The 18,870-nt window shown below is 45.4% G+C and overlaps 1 protein-coding gene across 1 annotated transcript in view; it reads right to left on the bottom strand.

Annotated features, from left to right (window-relative positions):
- LOC143372999 (uncharacterized) overlaps positions 1–18,870 on the bottom strand; it is an 84,331-nt gene that overhangs the window by 12,538 nt on the left and 52,923 nt on the right. The gene's annotated exons all lie outside the window — the stretch shown is intronic.

An 18,870-nucleotide genomic window follows, 5' to 3' on the forward strand; every position in this document is an offset into this window, starting at 1 on the left:
AACAAAGAATTACGAAGACGCCCTGTGTCGTATGTTAAATTCGCTAAGCGCCAGCGAATCGTGGCAGTTCTCCCTCGTATTACAAGCCGGTGATATATCACAGTGCACTCAAGATATTACACACGCTGAACCCACTTATAAACATTTCTATGTATCTTGAACTCAACCTCCCCGCATGAATCTTCCCGATCCCACGTCAATTCTCCAACCATTTGTCTTCTGCTCTTCTATTATTGTTGATAATCTGTACTCTCGCATATTCTAAGTACGACAATGAAATTGTCTCGGTGATTACGAGAGTGGTGTAAATCATGTAATTTTCGTTTGGGGCCGGCTTTAAATTACGCAAAGGTAACTTTGCCGATTTCTTACAGCGTACTTTTCTGCGGTGGGGTCCTTGCGGAAGGGATTTATAGGGCGAGGCGAAGGGAATTTTGAATATCAGTGGATTTGAAGATGGTGGGGGGAGATTGGATGAAAATGCTCTGGAAATTGTAGCGACAAGGGAATCCCTTGTAGGGATCCCTTTGTTACGCTTAAAATTGAGGACTTTGCGGTAAGAGGAGCGCAGCTCCACTTTTGACAGTTTTTGAGTTTTATCACGTGGAATATAGGTATGTGAAAAAATTCTGGGGTAGACCGGGGGCGGTTTTAACAGGGGGCGAATGTAACACGTTAAATATGTCGAAACATGTAATAGATATTAATACCGATTTTGGATATATGGTGAACAATGATATTGGGAACATACGCATCCATGTCCTAGGAGTACAGCCACGCAATGGACATTGATGGTGAACAAAATAACTTTTCCATACCCGAAAGTAACTTTTTCTAACTGACTTAAAATTGGAATATAAATACTGCCTTTGCAAGTATGTGCTTTTTCGATTTTTTAGCCTGTAATTGCACCTTTTTTAAAGTAGTACTGATCGTTACTTAGCACTTTTTTGGATTTTTAGGATTGAGCAGATGAAGAATGCACCAGCCAAAACGTGTTTTATTTCTACCACAACTGCGATACCACATAATTGGTTATAGATTTTACTTTTTTCATTTATTATATTATTTATTCGTTTATAAAAATATTTATTGATTTAAATTATAATTTAAATCAATAATTGTTTTAATTTTGTAAGGTTAAATTTGCGCTACTATCGACTCCACGCAGTGTTACAACCGACCCGGGGTCAGGGACCGTTGTAACACTTTACACGCTTCTCATTTTTTATTAACAACTTGGATATCACTTGACATATAGCGAAACTGTTGTGACTCAATGACGTCAAATAACTAAGTAACATTTCCGTATAAGAGTTTTTGTTGTATATGTAACAGTTGCTACGTAATCGCATTCCAAACACAAAGTGTTACTATCGCCCCCGGTCTACCCTACTTTGTTTGGCGCATGTTTGATGGAAATCTGAAAACAAATGAGCGATTTATTGCGAATTTTGAAAATGCACCCATTAGTGTTTTGGGGCCGTCCTTAAATTATGTGATAGGTAATTTTGGCGATTTCTTACCCCCTCTGTGCCCAAGTATAAGAATTCGCAAGATTTTATATTCCAACACTCTCCCCCTTCCTTACGTAATATTTTTTACATTGCCCACATTTTTGCAGTTATTAGAATTCTTTTAAAGGCTTGTATAATTCATTTAACTCGGTTTCATTTGTGCGGTGAAACGTCGTAATATTTTTTATATTTACGTAATATTTTTTTAACCAAATTTTCCATATGAGTATTCTAATTTTTTAGAATTTTGAAAAGGAATTTTGATTTTCATATAGGTACTTTGCCACTAACAACTTTACCATTCTTGGTAATGTATCCTTTACCACTATTTCTCCTAATTTTTCACATATGTATTTTCAGCATAATTAAGTATATTTTGAGTTTTCTTCCCTTTTCCCTTTTCTTTTCTCACATCTAAGGTTAATACATAATACAGAAATGTGTAATTATTTCCTTTCTCACAAATTACTTACATAGAACAAATGACTTACACCACTATCAAGATGAACGTGAAACTGTCGCGGCTCATTATGAAAGTGGTCTTATGTCATTGCTTACTTAACTGCTATTTTGCAACACTTCTTTCGTAATATTGAAATACAAAACCAGCATAACATAAAATAAGAGAAATCTCAATTTGAGGGGTTGCTTTTACTTATACGACCTTCAAAATCACCGGCACAATTCTCTCCCGAATTACACTCAATGTCTAATCAACGCTCTTGTAATTTCATCATCATCTAAATCGGTTAACGTCGCGAAAATCGCAAAATTCCCGAAATCAGCGATTTTCTCACCTTATTCTGCGATTTTTAAGCGTTTATGCTCAGAGCAACGTTAACCGATTTTCACGAAATTTTAAGCAAGTATACAACTTACTTCAATCCACAAACAGGTTTATCGAATTTTCATTACAGGCTCACAAAAAAGTTGCAAAAACGACATCTACTATTGTTTTTTTTGCTATTCCAACCAATTGCATTTTTTCACAACGACGAAACACGTCACTTAGCAAACTAATCCTTCTAACTTCTCAAAAAAATTCATGTCGTTTGGACGAATTCCAAAAAAGATATGCGATCTTAAAAAATGTAAACTTCCTTTCGCCCGCCACTGTATTTCGTCACGAATCTCTGTTAACTAACAGTTCAATATGGTGGAAAACAATTGCCAAATGCGCGTTGACTTCTCTCATTTCTTTTCAGAAATAAATATGGTACTTATACGGTTTTGCCCTGGTATTATAATTATATCTCATAAAAAAAGAAACTACTCCAAAACGCACCAGCATAAACCTGAGAGAAGCTCGGAGTCTTGCTCCATTGTTCGTCAGCTTCTCGCAACTTGGAACACTTTTATATTAGCGGGCAATTAGACGCACGTCCACGATAAATAATTCGAGCTCCTGGCCGCTATCTGTTCCCCGGGTTCCCGATTCCAGTTCAGATGGAATGTTCCGTGCAATATTTTGTCGAGTTCCAATCCACGCGTTCCAGCGGATTCGTTGACATCGGCATTCTTCCCATTGTCAGTTTCGGTTTGGGACCGTACTTATCGATTAGCCCCGCCGTCTCTTTCCACGATTGTTCCGCTCTTGTCTCCGGTGTCGCATTGGTGCGCGCCCCAGAAACGCCGCGCTACGCTGGTATGCGAGGCACGGTAATTACGAGGAAACGAGAAGGACTCTGTAGGCGCATCCAACAAACGAACCAACGAACGTGGAAGATCCGCAAGGACGTGCTATTCGCTACGAGACAACGATTTTCGGGGGAGCACAGCGCCGACCCTTCACCATGCCGGATCGCCGCAATTTTTCTCGTGCCACGGCAACGGCGATATGGTATTTATCTCCGTCTCGTTGACGAGGACCGCGTATTAAACCAGCCTTTCCTCCCCCGATACACCGACATGCATCTCTATTGTACTGGCGTGTACGCGTTGTTATCGAATCCCTTGTTCCGTGCAACTCCTCAAGATCTCTGGTTCTCCTTTTTCTTTGTTCAAATCGAAAGGCACCGTACAAACGAATAGTGTGGCTTAATCCACGATGAGATTTTACGCGAGACTTTTCTGTCGCGAGGCAAAAATCTGAAAAATAACTATAACGATTTTTATAAGCCTTGGCGCGATGGATCTATGTCGAAAATGAGGAAATAGGTGTCCGAGCGTTTCTGCCAATGGGCCTTAATAATAGAGATATTTACATCGAAATTATTAAAAAAAATTTAGCGGGTAAAAATCCCACACAAACCTCGCGTCCGCGGGTGATTTTCTTCAGGAGGCGTTGGGGTGCCTTTTGAAGATGTCTCCACGTTAAAAAAATTTATAAATTATTTTTTTTATAAATTCTTCTTTTTAACTTGGGGAAATCTTCAAAAGACACCCCAACTCCTTCAGAGGGCAATCCTCCGGGGGCGCCAGAGTGGTATGGGATTTTTACCCATTAAAACCCCACAGCCACTATGAAATTTTTAATAATTTCCACGTAAATAAATATCTCTATTATTAAGGCCCATTGGCAGAAACGCTCGGACACCTATTTACTTATTTTCGACGTAGATTCATCGTGCCAAGGCTCATAAAAATCGGTGTCTACCTCACGGCGTCCTCCCCTTGTTAGTGCACAAATATTGTATCTCCACTTTTTGCGAAATTTCAGTGTTCATATGCAGCAAATATTTTGTCGACCGTGTCTTTGTGTTGCAGAAAAATCATATGCTTAAACAAGTGGACAATATTTGCGCACTGAGCCATCGATATGTAAATAATGGAAACAGTCGCGAGAGGTTTTTGAAAATGCATTACGAGGCCTGTCTCGCGAGAAGTCTAATTTCTTGAAACTAATGAGAAATTAATAAAGCAACTGCGCGTGAGTCACGATGGATATTTTTGTCCCATCGTGGATTTTGCAGGTTTATGATGTTATTTCGTAGCTAGTTGACGGTGGGGAAATCTTGCTGCACGTGATGCCGCGGTTTTCTCGTGTTAAGCTCGGTTTAATAAATCATGATTTAGGTCCCCGGTCGAAATCATTTTGCGATACCGCGAGCGCAACGATACGCTCGGTTAAAGTTACGCGCAGTCGGATTTATTAGACCCGTTTTATCCGTTTCAGTAATAGTTTACACTATGCAGCGGGCGTAGAAAGTTGGAAGGCGGTGCATTGTGAACGTGAGAAATACGCACACTCTTACGCTTCCTCCTTTTCCTGCTCGGCTATTCCAAGTTACCGGCGAGCTGAAAACATTGCAAAAGAGCCCTTGAAGAATGAAACGCGGACACGTCTATCCGCTCCTAGAGGAACAGCGACGTTTAATTGGCTATTAATGTTCTCAAGTTGACGTCGCTGTGTAAAATCGCACAGCGTGGAATTTTATTAACGCTTCTATTAAGTGTCCTCTTGTTCGAAAGCCCGGGGACAATAGTGTCCCTACAGCTATACGTTGTGTACTATTATATGTACATATATATATATATATATACCATGCGTCATCAGTGAGCAATGTAGCAAAGTTGGGACATATTGCCTCTGGTCTCCAACCACCGTCAACCGTAGCTGCAGAATCCATATCCGCGCTGAAATTTCGTGGCCGACGTTAGAAAGTAGATTTCTTTGCCCACTTAGAGAAAGCGTCCCTCGGCTGGTGTCTAGTCGCGTTAGAAAATAATTAAAATTAACGACGCCCCTATTGCGGCAAACTCGCGGTTTTTCGAAATGCCGTTCCGCGCCCGCAATTTCTCTCGTTATCCTCATTAATATTCCGTTTGCGATTAAAGAGCGTTCTCTGGGCCCGTCAATGGGAGCTCGGCGCGGCCCCCGACTGTAATTGTTATAATTCCGATTAAAGTTTGCAGTCTCGAGCGGCGGGCTTTCGAAACGAATAACGAGCTGGAAATTAAAAACGATGAGCCAACGTCGCACGGCACTGGACGCGTTAATACGTCGGACCTCGATGTCTCGATGTGCATTAAAAAGGCACAACGGGACGCCCATTATTAAAACGGAGGAACAAAAAAAAAAAAAAGAACGAGCAATAAGAATAAACGGGGCGAGAAAAAAAGGCAACGGGGTGATAAAGAGAGGCCGGGGGTAGGTTGGAAGGGAGCAGAGTGCAGCGGAACGTTTAGACAAAACATGCAGAAAGCGAACGCACGCGGGTAGAGGCATTCACGTCTATCGAATCCGGCTCGGTTCCTCCGACGAGCGGATCCGGTATGCACACGCGTTCATCGATCTACGATGCGGCCCGGCCGTGGCGAAGAATGCGCGAGACCGTATCGTTCTGGTTCTAACGAGCGATTATTCGTCACACGTTCCATCTTATTATCCTTTGTGGCAGCGTCGCTGGAGACGCGGCCAGCGGTGAGTCATTTCTTTAAACTCGTTAACTCGTTACAAGCCAGCAGCTTCGAGTCCCCTCGCGGTTCGTTCTGTCTCTGCGTGTGCAACGAGGCCGGTCGATCATCGTGTACACAGCGAAAAAGAGAGACACGGGCGGCGGGGAGAGCGGGGCCGGAGGGAGGGAGGGAGGGAGTGAGGGGAGAGAGAGAAGGAGGGTGGTGGGAGAGGGTGCAGGGCGCGTGGTGTACGCGCGGAAAGGTGCAAATAATAATAATGCCAATAACTAAGGGCCCGAGCGTGCCGCAATCGAGAAGTCAAGAGAGACGACGACGGGTAGAAGCCGGGATTGGGTCGAAGGGTTTGAGCCCCGCGCTCTGAAGGCTCATAATCGGCCGGACTCGCTCCGCGCTCGGCTCTACCCGTCGCGATGACGAAGACGGAAGAGCCTGAGCGCCGCGAGCGCTGCCGTCGGTTAGACAGAGACGGGACCGCCAGGGACGGGCCAATGGGTAAAGGACCGAACGAGGAAGAAGGACACGGATACCGGGCTCCCGGCCGTGGGAGAAAGAAGCAGAGAGACACGCCCTGCTGCAGGTCGATAACGGAACCAACGCATCCTCTCGTGGCTCTCCGGTAGCTCTTCTTGCTCTCCCAACCACCTTCCCTCCGTCGCTTCTTCCTTCCACGCCAAACCCTACTACCTCTTTTCGCTCGCCCTCCCCTGCGCTCCCCCGTTCTTTCGACCTTCTCCTTCTACCGCGCATAGTCACGTACCACACCCGCCATTCTATCCGTGCCGACTGAGCGGACTTTGCCGACCGTACATACCTACCTACTCCATCGCGAGCAAGGATATATACCTTACGGACTCTTTCTCTCTGCCCTCTCCTTCCTCCCCGCGCCGCTCCTCACGCGCCCTCGGTGCGCTCCACCCTTCCCGCCCGCTCGTCTTCTGCTTTTCCTTTTCCTCCTTTTCCTGCATCCTTCTCCGTCCCACCGATCCACTCTCTCTCTCTCTCTCCCCTTCACCAGCCTCTTCGAGGATACGATGTGCCGTGGATCGCATTATCACGCGCATCTAACCTCGGAGAAGGCTACGCCTGTCGGCGTAGCGTGCCAGCCGAGCGAACGAGTAGACCGTTTCCGAGCAAAGTGAGCCCGAATAGTATGTATGTATCTCGAGCCGATGCGTCTTATGTAGCCCTGCCACGCGGGGCACCTACGTCCCCTACGCACTAATATGTATCGTGCCAGGAGCGTTTCTTTTGCTCGCGCGCCACGCACGCACACGCGCGCCTACCTGCGCCCCGTCATGCACGGGGCACACACGCCTCCGTGTACACGCACGGATCGTAGGCGCGCACACACCGGCGCGTAAAGACCCCGGGGGGGAACACGTATATACGCACGACCCGTCGAGAGATACGTATCATCGGATCGAACGACGGTAGCCGGGGGAACCGGAGCAGGCAAGGTCCCGACGCCTCCTCACCCTTCTTGTCAACCATCCCCCCCTGCAGTTTTTTTTTTTTTTTCTCTTTGTCGCAACGTCAACCCAACGAGGCAAAAACAGCGAGGGGCACCTTCGTAGACGGTCGGGATTCTTGTTTTCGTCGGCCTCGCACGCTCGCCCCGCCGGATTGCTCCGTTTACTGCACTTCCAGGACGAGGGCAAAGAAAACGGGCCGAGGCGCGCCGCGGCCTTCGCCACGGAACACCTTCTTCTTCCCTCGGCCGTGGTTCGATCGCTCGCGCGACACGGCCGCGATTCTCTGCGATTCGCTGCGATTCAGTGCCCCAGGTAGTCGGGGATGCTTCGAATCAATCAATGGTATTCTACCGACGGGAGGACTTAATTGGCCTCATTGAACGGCTGAATAGACGTTTATAGGAAAGCGAATCGACCTCATCGTCCGCCTGATCGCCGATCTCGATCCTCAGCCGCGGCCGCTGACTTGCCATTAGAATTCATAAACCACTCGCGTGGCTTCCAGGGGAATACGTTCGGGAATCAGAGACGGTGAAACCGGACACCTTGACGTATTCCCGTGCTTTTATTCAGAGGTATACTTTACTTAACAGAGTCGACCAATTGACTGTCAATGGGACTAGCATTTTGTTACTATATTTGGGCGTCCTTTAAGTTACTATATTTGCTCGCTAGCTGAAATTCATTTTAATGTCCCTCCGCTATACTACTTATTACTCTTTTGTTTCTGTCACACCTATAAGCGTTAAATGCAGACGCATGCGAAAAAAGGTTTAAAGACTCGCTGATACCTTCATCGATGTTAATACAATGTGTCCGCGTTTAACAGGGATCCTAAAGAAACGTTCTAAATAGAAGTGTGTCCTGTTATATCGTCGCGTGGCGCAGTACGGCACGGGGATATTAGCATCGACAAATTCTGAGCGTTCTCGCGATAATGGAATAAGTTTCGAGTTCCTTTCGACGCGTAATCGAATTCAATATCTCGTTCCGGATGAAAGGGAGGAACGTTTGCGGCAACAATAGGGACACGATTCGTGCAACTGAACGCATTCTTCGTTGCGCTGGTTCGTTTAGAGAATTTGCGGGATTCTTCTCGGAATAAAGGTTCGAAAGACACAGGGGTGCAGGGGGGGGATTAGTTCGCCAAGTTTCATTCACGGGAATTTCCTGGTCTACTTGGGTGAAAATATTGAATCATAGCCGTTACAATCTAGCGCGTATTTCACTCCAGCGACGTAAAAGTTCCGCTTTTTTTTTGCCGGAGCAGCACGATCGCGGTATACGTGCTTGTTCCCTGTACACGGGATGATAAAGCACCCACGTTAGTTTATATTACAAAGAGTTCGCCGTTCCCTATACGCGATTTTTAACTAATCTTTCCCTCGCGGTTTCATTCGTGCTTTATGCGAAATGTTTACCTAATTATTGACGGGCGGCATGTAACGCAGATACATAAATGCTGCGAGGAGATTCTGATATACATTGTACTTCCTCCCCGCCCCCCAGCGAAATATTAATGAAGGCGGGGTTTACGCGCTAATTGAATTTGCGCGGAAAAATGACTCGGAGTATTTGCAGCGAAGAAACTAATTTCAGGATCGATCCATTTTTCTCTCCAGCTATTTTCTGACGAGCCAACGGAAGTAACGAATCGTTGCGATCGCGACGATGAACAACACCGTGCATTAAAGTCGTTATGACAAGGCAAGACGCGCCTGGTCGAGCACAATTAAAGTGACTGAAGGCAAAATATTAAGTAGATAAAGCCTCGGCAATAAGTTCAACTAGGGCATCCGGGAGGAAACGTGCTAAGCTACAAGTAAAGTCGAAAACGTCGCTCGTGAAATCAACATGCGAAAGGGTAAGGGGCGAACAAGGAACGTCGCGAAATAGCTTTTATTGAGAAAATCAAGTTTCAATATTTAACTACGTTGTTCGTAACACGAAGTTTGTACTGTAATTAAATATTTTAATTTCTTCCAAGTGGAACACTGCAGAATACTGTTACAAAATAAATGTCCACTTCTATTTAATAATAATGACCGCAGCAAGGATGTGTATAGAGTGATGGGCGAGCTTTCATTAAAATGTTAGACCACCTTGCGCAGGTCAAGAAATATCGCACATTTGGGAATTTATTTCTAAGTGATAAAAACACTTTTACGGATAAAAATTTTTCAATGAAGATAGAGACATCTTTGAATACTGTATACAATTTTTTTTCAAATATCTAAACATTCCGGAAGCTTTAAATGCGTTTTTCTCGAAACCACGTTTTCCGAAACGGTGTTCGCTGTAATTTGAGTAACACTCTATGGATTTTTATACAATTTTCCACAGATGTTCTTAAATGTATTCTCTATCGTCCGACCGAAATTGGTTTTTAGGTATTTATGTGGCTAGCCTTTCGAAGTAAAAGCCAAGTTGATATTAAATCGGGCCTAAGAGATTTTGAGCAATCCGTGAAAATACACCCTTAGGGGTTGGTTAGGGAAATATCCTGAAATTGATTTTTAGGCATTTGTGTGGGTAATCTTTGTAAGTAAGAACCAAGTTGATATCTAATCGGGCCTAAGAAATATTAAAGAATCCATGAAAACACACTCTACCCCTTCTCACCCCCTTGGGGATGGAATTTCAGAAAAACCCTTCTTATCCAGCATCTGCATCGCACAAGGAATAGATAACCTCCGAATTTTATGTTTCTAGGGTCAGCAGTTTGAGCTGGACGGTGATGAATCAGTTACACAACAATTACATTACTAATCGTTGGTAATTTCAAATACCGATATATCCAATAAACTACTAACTTTATCTAATTTGAAACACCGTAGATAATAGGGGGCTAATGACCTATTAACGAATGACATTTGTGGATGAATCGCCATTCTGACATTTCCGACTTAATCTGCAAATCTTTTTCAGAAAGTATTCAATCGTTCCAGTCATGGTTAAAATATGTCAAAACTTCAGAGTTAAACACTTAATCTACTCATTTACGCGTTCCTTCTGTGGTTCCGTGTCAGTTTTGCGATAATTTCGAGAGTACAAAGTGTAATATGAAATTTTAGGTTTCAATGCGACGTTGCTAATTGGGAATACCGAATTAGCAACGTAAAGGTAATTTGGAATATTCCAAAGCTTAGCGATGCTTTTGTTTCACGCGTACCGGCTACCACCGCGTCGCACAGTGGTCTGCACTGATGGTCTAGCGGGACGAAAGTCCAAAATCATGAGCATCAAAAATGAATGAATTGTGGTCATACCACAAGCTACTGAGTCAGAGGTATCGGAATGATATGGTATGCAAACTTTATACGTATTTCATAAAACTAACGATCGGTGAAACGTGCGTGAATCGGCCGATTAAAATGCGTCGGTATCAGCTGTATATCAGAAGTGCTCAATTGTACCGCGATTTAAGGATGAATTTCAGTGACAATCTTAGCCAAAAGTTAATCAACTTCCAAGATATTAATCAATTATCCGGACTTCTTGTGCCCATATAGTTCAGTGCTTGATATTTTTATACACAAAATTTCAAAAATTTTGGCTTAATATTTCACTCTTAATTTTGTAGTTATATTTCTCAATATTGCGTTTTCCCATAAGAACACACGTCAAATTAAAAGTTAAATAACGCAAAGTCTACCGAATCAATTGTTCTAAAAATTTGCGAGGGGTTCTACTATTGCAGAAAAATTCATTTCTCCAATTTTCAAAGATTTTCGCTTATTTTGAATGTTACCGAAGTTCATCCTTAAATTGTTAATATTTCCAATAATGGATTGCAGACGTACAAGGAAGTAGTAAATCAAGCTTCAGCGATAAGTATTTTAATTTCCAATAAACAGAAGTAAAATATAATCATAAAAACGATGGAACTTTTCAATAGCTTTCGTTGGGAAAGCTCTAGATATCCAGGAATCTCGTGAAACCAGAAAATTGTTGTGCTGTTCTGTTCTATTTGCTTTATAGAATACATATTCACTGAGTTATAGCTGCAAATATTTGCAACTCCACAGAATTTTCATACACAATTAAAATAATTCTATCTTCAAAAACGGTGATGTTAGGAGCTGAAATGTGTAATTCATTCCGCATAACGTGGTGGTAAACAATTTTTCTCTACAAAGCACAGTCCATATTCGCTTTCTACGTTTTAAAAAACCCCAGAACACGAATTTTGCTTTTAAAAACCCCTTGGAGGCTGATGCGAAAGTTTTAAGGGTGGTAAAAACCACGTGGATCATGTTTTTCAAATAAATAATAAACATTTCCGCCCAACTCGTGATTTATGTACGACCTGCGACTTTTGTCCCGCTAGATTGTAATTGGACAGACCACTGTGCGCCGGTTTGGGTCAGCGCTCTCCATTTATATCAACCTAAGATCGTTCCTATACTGTAATATTTCAGCCTGATTAGATCATAAAGGAAATAATTTGATTATCCACGTGTTGTTCTTAAGTTCACAAACTGAAGGTAAATTGGAATACTGGTATTCCAAATAACCTGCACCTTAAGGAAATCGATACCTCCTGTCATTTTTCATTTAGACCAAAGTTTCAGCTACTGTTTGTTTTTCTATTATTACTGAGAGTTTGAAATACAAACGTTCATTAGTTTCCCTATGACATTATGCAGTTTAATTTCTTCCCATCCTCTGCCGTAATTTTTTATTCGCCTCAAACAAACCGGTGTTCCAAATATGCTGCAGTTCCTCTATAGATTTCGATCCCCTTCGTTACATCCGTTGGACAATTAAAAGCAGGCGCATTTTCCACCGTATCACGTCCGTCTGCCCGGTGTATTTTCGTTCGCGTCTCACCGTAATTGAATCACCGATTTGCCCCCGAATTTGGAGCAGACCCGCCCACACGGACGTCCATGCTCTTGCACGCGTGTGCATGTAAACTTTGCATATGCATGGGCGCAGGTTTATATAAACGTTCAGTCGGTCAGGCATGTAGAGGAATGCCAAGGGTGCATCTTCCGCGGCGGCCGAATGCATAAACGAAGATTGCGTGCGACGGCACAAACTCCTCCGCTTAAAAACCGCCCAAAAAATTCACCGCCGCCCCCCCCCCCCCCCCGGAACACGTCGAACGTTGCAGCGGCACGTTTTATTTGTCCCGGGCGAAGGAGAGACGGATGGCGCGGGAATATTTTAAGAACACCACCGGCAACGTTCCTCCCCGTGTTTATATCCGGTACTTGGCTCGTTTAACACTGGCGGGCGTTCAATAATTGGTAGGAGAAAAGAATCGCGCGCGTATCGCCATCCGCCCCCTTCCTTCTTTTTTGTTCCGCTGTTTTTTTTTTTTTTTTTTCGTGAATGCCGCGCCAGGCATCGACGTGTGTGTTCTTTGCAATTGAAAATGTTCGCCGGCATCGTTATTGTTCGGTCGCGATCCACCCGATTCGCTGCGTTCGATACGAACCGGGACGGGCCAGTACCAGCGGCTGATGGGCTGGCGAGAAACAAAACGAAACACAGCGGCCGAGGGGTGCTGATTCTCCGGTGATTTCCATCTGGTGACTTTGCCCAGGCGTCCATTTACAATTAGAGCGAAAAGTGATCGAAGATAAATTCAATTTTTCCGCGAACAGTGAACCGGGCACTCGCGGACGAACGTGCCGAGAGACTCGACCGCCGGGCATCGCGTGCCCCGCTCCGTTCTTTTTTCCTCTCCCGTTTCCCGGAGCGCCGTTTCGAAACGATATATTAAAAAAAAGAGGGAAAGAGAGGGAGGAAAGGACGGGGCGGTATCGTCGCATCGGGTGGACACCGATAATTCTTTCGCGGCGCTTTACAACGCCGGCCAGTAATTACACGGAAAGCGTTTCAAACGTTACACCGTTAATGCGATAAAGTGAAATTGAAGAGTAACGTTTCGGCCGTCCCCCCCGATCCGTTTATTTCGCCTTCGGAACGAGAGCGGGGCAAACACACCCGGGGCAGCGAAGCAACCGGCTAGGGTAAGTGTGGGTATTACTGGTGGACTTTTAAGGTAGGTTAACTTTAAAACCCTCGATACGGGGTTCAAATGAATGAAAGTTCCTCCTTCTTTTTTTTTTAAAGAAAGGTGGAAGCTTAATAATTCCATGAAAAAATATGAGGGCGGGGTAATAAGCACAGTTAATTAAAAGCACAGTGATTTGTCGATCAATGTTATTGCAGGAGTTACTGCGGACATGCATGCATTACAGCGTGCCAATTACTAACGAAATACCAGTTACTGCGCATGTATTACTGCGGTCCGACGAAACATAACCTTAGTACGAGTATCACTTGTAGATAGAAAAATTATTCGACCTTCCTTATTTACTAAAATCAGCAGGAATGAGTAATAATTTAAGTCTTAGTAAATAGTAATGCACAGTTGTATTTATTGCACCCTCCGTACTAAAATTAATAGTAAATTTAATGTTATCAGGTCGGAAGAGAGGTTAGATGGCGCTGTCGTTGGTCCGCAGTAACGCATGCATATGGTGTAAAGTACTGTGCCTAATAATTGCGTTGAGAAATAAAAATTAAAACTAAAACGTAGGTGACTGATTTACTGCTTTTCTTAAAAAAAAATAACTCTTACTCTATCGAGTAATAACGCTGCATTACATGTATTACTGTTAATAACAAAAATATAACTGTTTTTCAAGTAGGTGTTCATGACCGCCACATCGGGAATCGACCGGAGTTTCGCCTTGACGAATTTCAAGCTACGATAAAAGAATTTATAATAACTTTGCTGTACATATTTGTTAATAATTATCTGTAATAGAGTTTAAAATAATTTTATCTAAAAATTTTCAAGAGATTATGTACTTTGCAACATTAAATACGATCTGTTTTAGAATATCCACAGTGATCGGGGGGCATCCGCGGTAATACCTCCACCTACCCTACCCGCCAGGGGGAGGTAAAAGGGAAAGGCGGCGTTCCGCGCCGAGGAACGCTCGTGCAACAGATAATAGCGTTACAAAATAAATCCTGAGAGTGGGCTGACCGTTGTTGGCCCGATCTTTTCAGTTACGATTCTACGCGGATCACTGCGCCCGGGTCCCCGGCAACGTGTCCCTGAATATATATATGGGTGGTCGATACACAGGGGCAGTCCGGCTGGTGCTACCTGGACGCGACGTTTGTGGCCAGGTATCTACCCCATGGGCAGAAAAGAAACGATGGAAGGAAGGGGGAAAAAAGCGGTCGCCGCCGCGTGGCAGTTGGTATCTGGCGGTGGCGTCGGGCAGTCTACCCTAGCATTGTTGCGGCTTGTCATCGAGGGGGTGCGAGCACGAGGGGGGGGGGGGGGACGGTGAGAGGAAGGTGACCGTTGGAGGTTGAAAGTATACGGGGGCGTAGGTGGGCTAGGGTCTCGCAAAGGTACCTCAAAAAGGTAGAGGAAGGCGGGTGAACGCGAGAAGGCGAACCCGGCGAAGTAAATATGCGACAAGTTAGCATCCGCGTATAAATCTAGCGGCGCTCACGGTGACAGGTCACGCAGCCGGGGCCTTCTAGTTTAGATCGCTGGCTCCCGTCCCATTTACCCGCCTCATTGAAGGCGTACGTACGCGCATGTTTTACGCGAGACCACCCCGCTCGGGCGGGATCTCCGAGCCTTACCGCCGTCCCGCAATACGGATCGGATATTCTAGGAAAAAGCGATCGAGAGAGAGGGGTGGACAGCGTGCGAGGCCAGGCTAGCCGGGCAACGGGTCGGGGTTTCTCCCATTTTTTTTTTTGATCGAACCATCGTTCTCAAAAGAGGCAAGTCTACGGGGGGAGAATGGAGACAGGGATGCTCGTAAATCTAGGGTACAATTAAGAATTAAAGGAACTGTTACTCGGGCGGCCAGAGTTACGGGGAAACACCCTGGAAAAGGGGGATGCCGAAATGTCAGGATAGGATCGCGTGCAGACACGAGGTATTCGCGTTGTTGTTCTCGTCGTCGTCGTTGCTGCTCGGGCCGTAGCGTGTTGTACCGGGCCGGGAAAATAGAGAGAAGAGAAAGAAACAGAGAGAGAGAGAGGTAGGGGAGGGAGAGGCTGGGGGTGGAAAGAGTGCAACGACAGCGACAGTGACGACGGCGGTGGCAGTTTTCGCGAAATTACTGGGTTCAGCGGCGTACGCTTAACGGGTGCCAGCAGCGCGGGGATGAAGGCTGTAGGGACGCAAGGTGGTGTCGGTGGGCGAGGAGAAGCGAGGCGGGGAGGACCTGGTTCCAGGTGTGTGTATATGCGCGGGGTGGAAAGCACAGGTAACGGCGCAGGTGGCGCGACGCGGCCTGGCCGCGCTAACTTCTCTCTCTCTGCAAACATGGCAGTCGTCACGCAAGTCACAAAAGCCGCCAACGATATCGCGGCTTTCGAACTCGCCCGACAAATACTAGGGGGAGGGGGGTATTCGAAAGCCATTACACGCAACGGCTAACCGACTGTCGCTGTTGCTAGCCGATAAAACCTTCCCGGGGTGGATCTAACCCGCTTCTAACCCCGTTACTGGTCCCCGCGCTCACCCCAGCAAACTAAGCTCGCGGATAAGTTAGGGGGTCTTGCCCGACGACGTTGACCGATCGTAAAAGCGATTTTACTGTCGCGACGCGCACGGTCGCCGACGAAAAAGGATTGGAACCAGATCTCCGAGGCCCCGGGGTTGGCAATGCACGTGGGCCAGAGGCGTACCCGACGAAGGCTACGGCGAACGATGCGCGAAATTGATTTCGTTATCGATCCGAGAGAACGAGATACGTCAAACGGTGGCTGATTACTAGCATTTCGGTGGTGTGGCGTAGGGGAGACCGGGGCTAGTTGTTACACTTTTCAGTTTTTTATTTTTTTTTTTGCATTCCATTTTCAATACTATCAATGACTCTGACTTAAAGTAAGTTCTTTCCTCTACCGATGACCGCTATCGTATGTTATTAAACGAAAACCATGTCTTTGAAACAAGCCATTTTGAAAGTCGAGATATGTTGTAACAACGTAACCCGAGTAGGGGCTAGTTGTTACGCAATACGGGCAAGTTGTTACAGAATTAAATTTTACGAAACGAGGCTTATTATGAGTAATATAATTATATTTTCTCGAACAAAAGTAAGTTTATTAATATTAAGAATCTGTGACAATAAATATACAATAAAAAATCTATTTGAAAAATAATAAAAACTACTGGAATAGTTGCACTAATTATCGTCATCCCTTTCATACGGGGACTCGCAATTAATGCACACATAAAAGTGATTCTTCGGTTTTGCACACTTCTCATGTGCCCAATTTTGCATTCTATGCACTGAATCCACTTTGTGGAGCCCCTCTTTGAATTTGAAAAAGGAGAGAGACAGTGCAAGCAAACGCATTCTTCATCTTCGGGGGAAGAGTGTCTATTATTTGTGGTGGATTTATTTTTCATCTGCCTTTTCTTTACTGTAAATTTTTTTTATTTTTATGTCATCAGTTTCCTTTCTAAAACTTTGTAATAAAATCTTTTTAGGTTTTGATTTTTTACTTCTCGTTTTTTCTTTTAACAGTTGTTCCTGACGTATGGATTCTCTTACAGGCGTGTTCGTTAAAATTTCTGATTTCATCTTCTTTCTTTGTACAATTGTGGTCTCTATAGTGACTCGTGGTAACTAAAGGATTAAATTAATAAATTAGTTACTAAATACAATGTAACAATATGCCCCTTTCCCTCTGTAACAACGTGCCCCTTTTCGTATGTAACAACTTGCCCCGGTTGACACCATTGTGTATAAAAATCTATAAGTTCATACCAGTTGGGTGTATCCTTACGTTCTTGGTGCCAATCTGTAGCTAAAGGAACACTGCTTCAAACGTGGTAATATTAATTTACATACATTTATCTGTCTGTTCGGTAGAAAATATTGAAGTAGAAAGCGAAAAGTTACTATTAGTACCGAAAGCACAAAAAACTGTAATAAAGTGACAACGCGTGAACCGACTGCAAACAAACTACATACACACCCGTGTACGGTTGAAACACATCAGCCACTTCATCGTCGAAGCGATAGTCCAAGCAAAAAAAAATTTAAACGGCTTTGTAACAACCTGCCCCTGTAACAACTAGCCCCGGTCTCCCCTACGCGCCGCCGGTGGGTATGGAGATCCCCGAGCCGCGCTGGACCCAGGATCGCGCGGGGCCAACGTTCCTGCCGGTCGAGCCACTGGGGATCGAGCGATCTTCAAGGCCGGCAATTGCTCAGCTTTAGTCGTCAATGGTGTTTCGCAAGAACGACCCACATAACGAACTTGACGCGACGCGTGGCGCCCACCCTCCTTTGATCCCCGGTGAAAGGTGCTCTCGCGAATCTCGAGGACGCTCGACCGTTTTATCGCGAGCTCCCTTTCTCCTGAATCGCGGCGAGAGCGGGGCCCCGTGGAAATCGACCCGCCTTCTCGCACTCTTTCCACGGTTACGGGCGGAAATTGGCGCGGCCGTGTGATACCGCGAGAGATCGACGGCGAACGCTCCTAGACCCCGATCCACCCTGCGGCTAGATTCGATCACGCGGCCGGGTAAGTACGGCTGTAATTACTTACAGCCGTACTTACATTCCGCGTGGGGAACCGAGAGAACTGGTTCCAGAGCCGACCGGCCGACACGGGCTCGATTACCGGCGCGCACCGCGGAAATCATATTTTACGAAATATCTACGCGATACTCGCGTTTCAACGACACCTGGCCTGGCCGCCTCGGCCGGTTGCATAAAAGGGGTATAGACAGAGATTCCTATCAGCACTTAGGGCAACTATGCGCTCGAAACTTTACGGGCAAACTTTCCGACGTTCCTAGGTTTATTATCCGCGCCTGTGTACGGTACAAAATAGAGAGGAGAGAAAGAGAGAGAGAGAAAAAAGACTGTGTATCAGCTGAACGGGAACGGCAGCGCGGCCCTTTTTCCAGCCCCTCCTGCTGTCGTCTTATAAACAGCCGCGTTTAAAGTTTCGAGAAGGCGAACTTTCCGCGGACACGGCGTCGAATCGAGGGTAATGTCTCACGGGGCGAGGGCACGGGACCCGAGCGCTCGATAGTCTCGGCGATCCTGCTCTGTTTCGTCCCACGAACAGTGAAAGCCGACGATCCCCAACTGTTCCGGCGGCGAAAGAAACAGATTTCCCAAATAGAAACATTGGGTCTCTGTGGTACGCGCAGGCTGCGGCGGTGGTGTAGGCGCATTAATAATGTAAGTGTGCAGATGGTGTGCAGTGAGTGCGCGGTGGCGCTGACTAGGATCAATGTTCCGTTCGCGATCTATATAGTACATAGTACAGTGTATGTAGCGGCCAGCGGTTGTGTGTGGAACAACACTGTTACACAGGTTATTTCCAGGGAATATATTTGCAAATATTCTGATCAAACGTAGAATGGAGTATGGATTTGAAAAGCAAGCGCAGCTACCGTGCGATCGATTCGGTGTACGCGTACGCAGTCGAATTTGCCCAAACCTTGCCGACGGCAACGACAACTACGACGAGCGGTGATTAAAAAACCGGCGCAG

This window comes from Andrena cerasifolii, chromosome 9, assembly GCF_050908995.1.
Source record: "Andrena cerasifolii isolate SP2316 chromosome 9, iyAndCera1_principal, whole genome shotgun sequence".
In the NCBI taxonomy this organism is placed as follows: domain Eukaryota; kingdom Metazoa; phylum Arthropoda; class Insecta; order Hymenoptera; family Andrenidae; genus Andrena; species Andrena cerasifolii.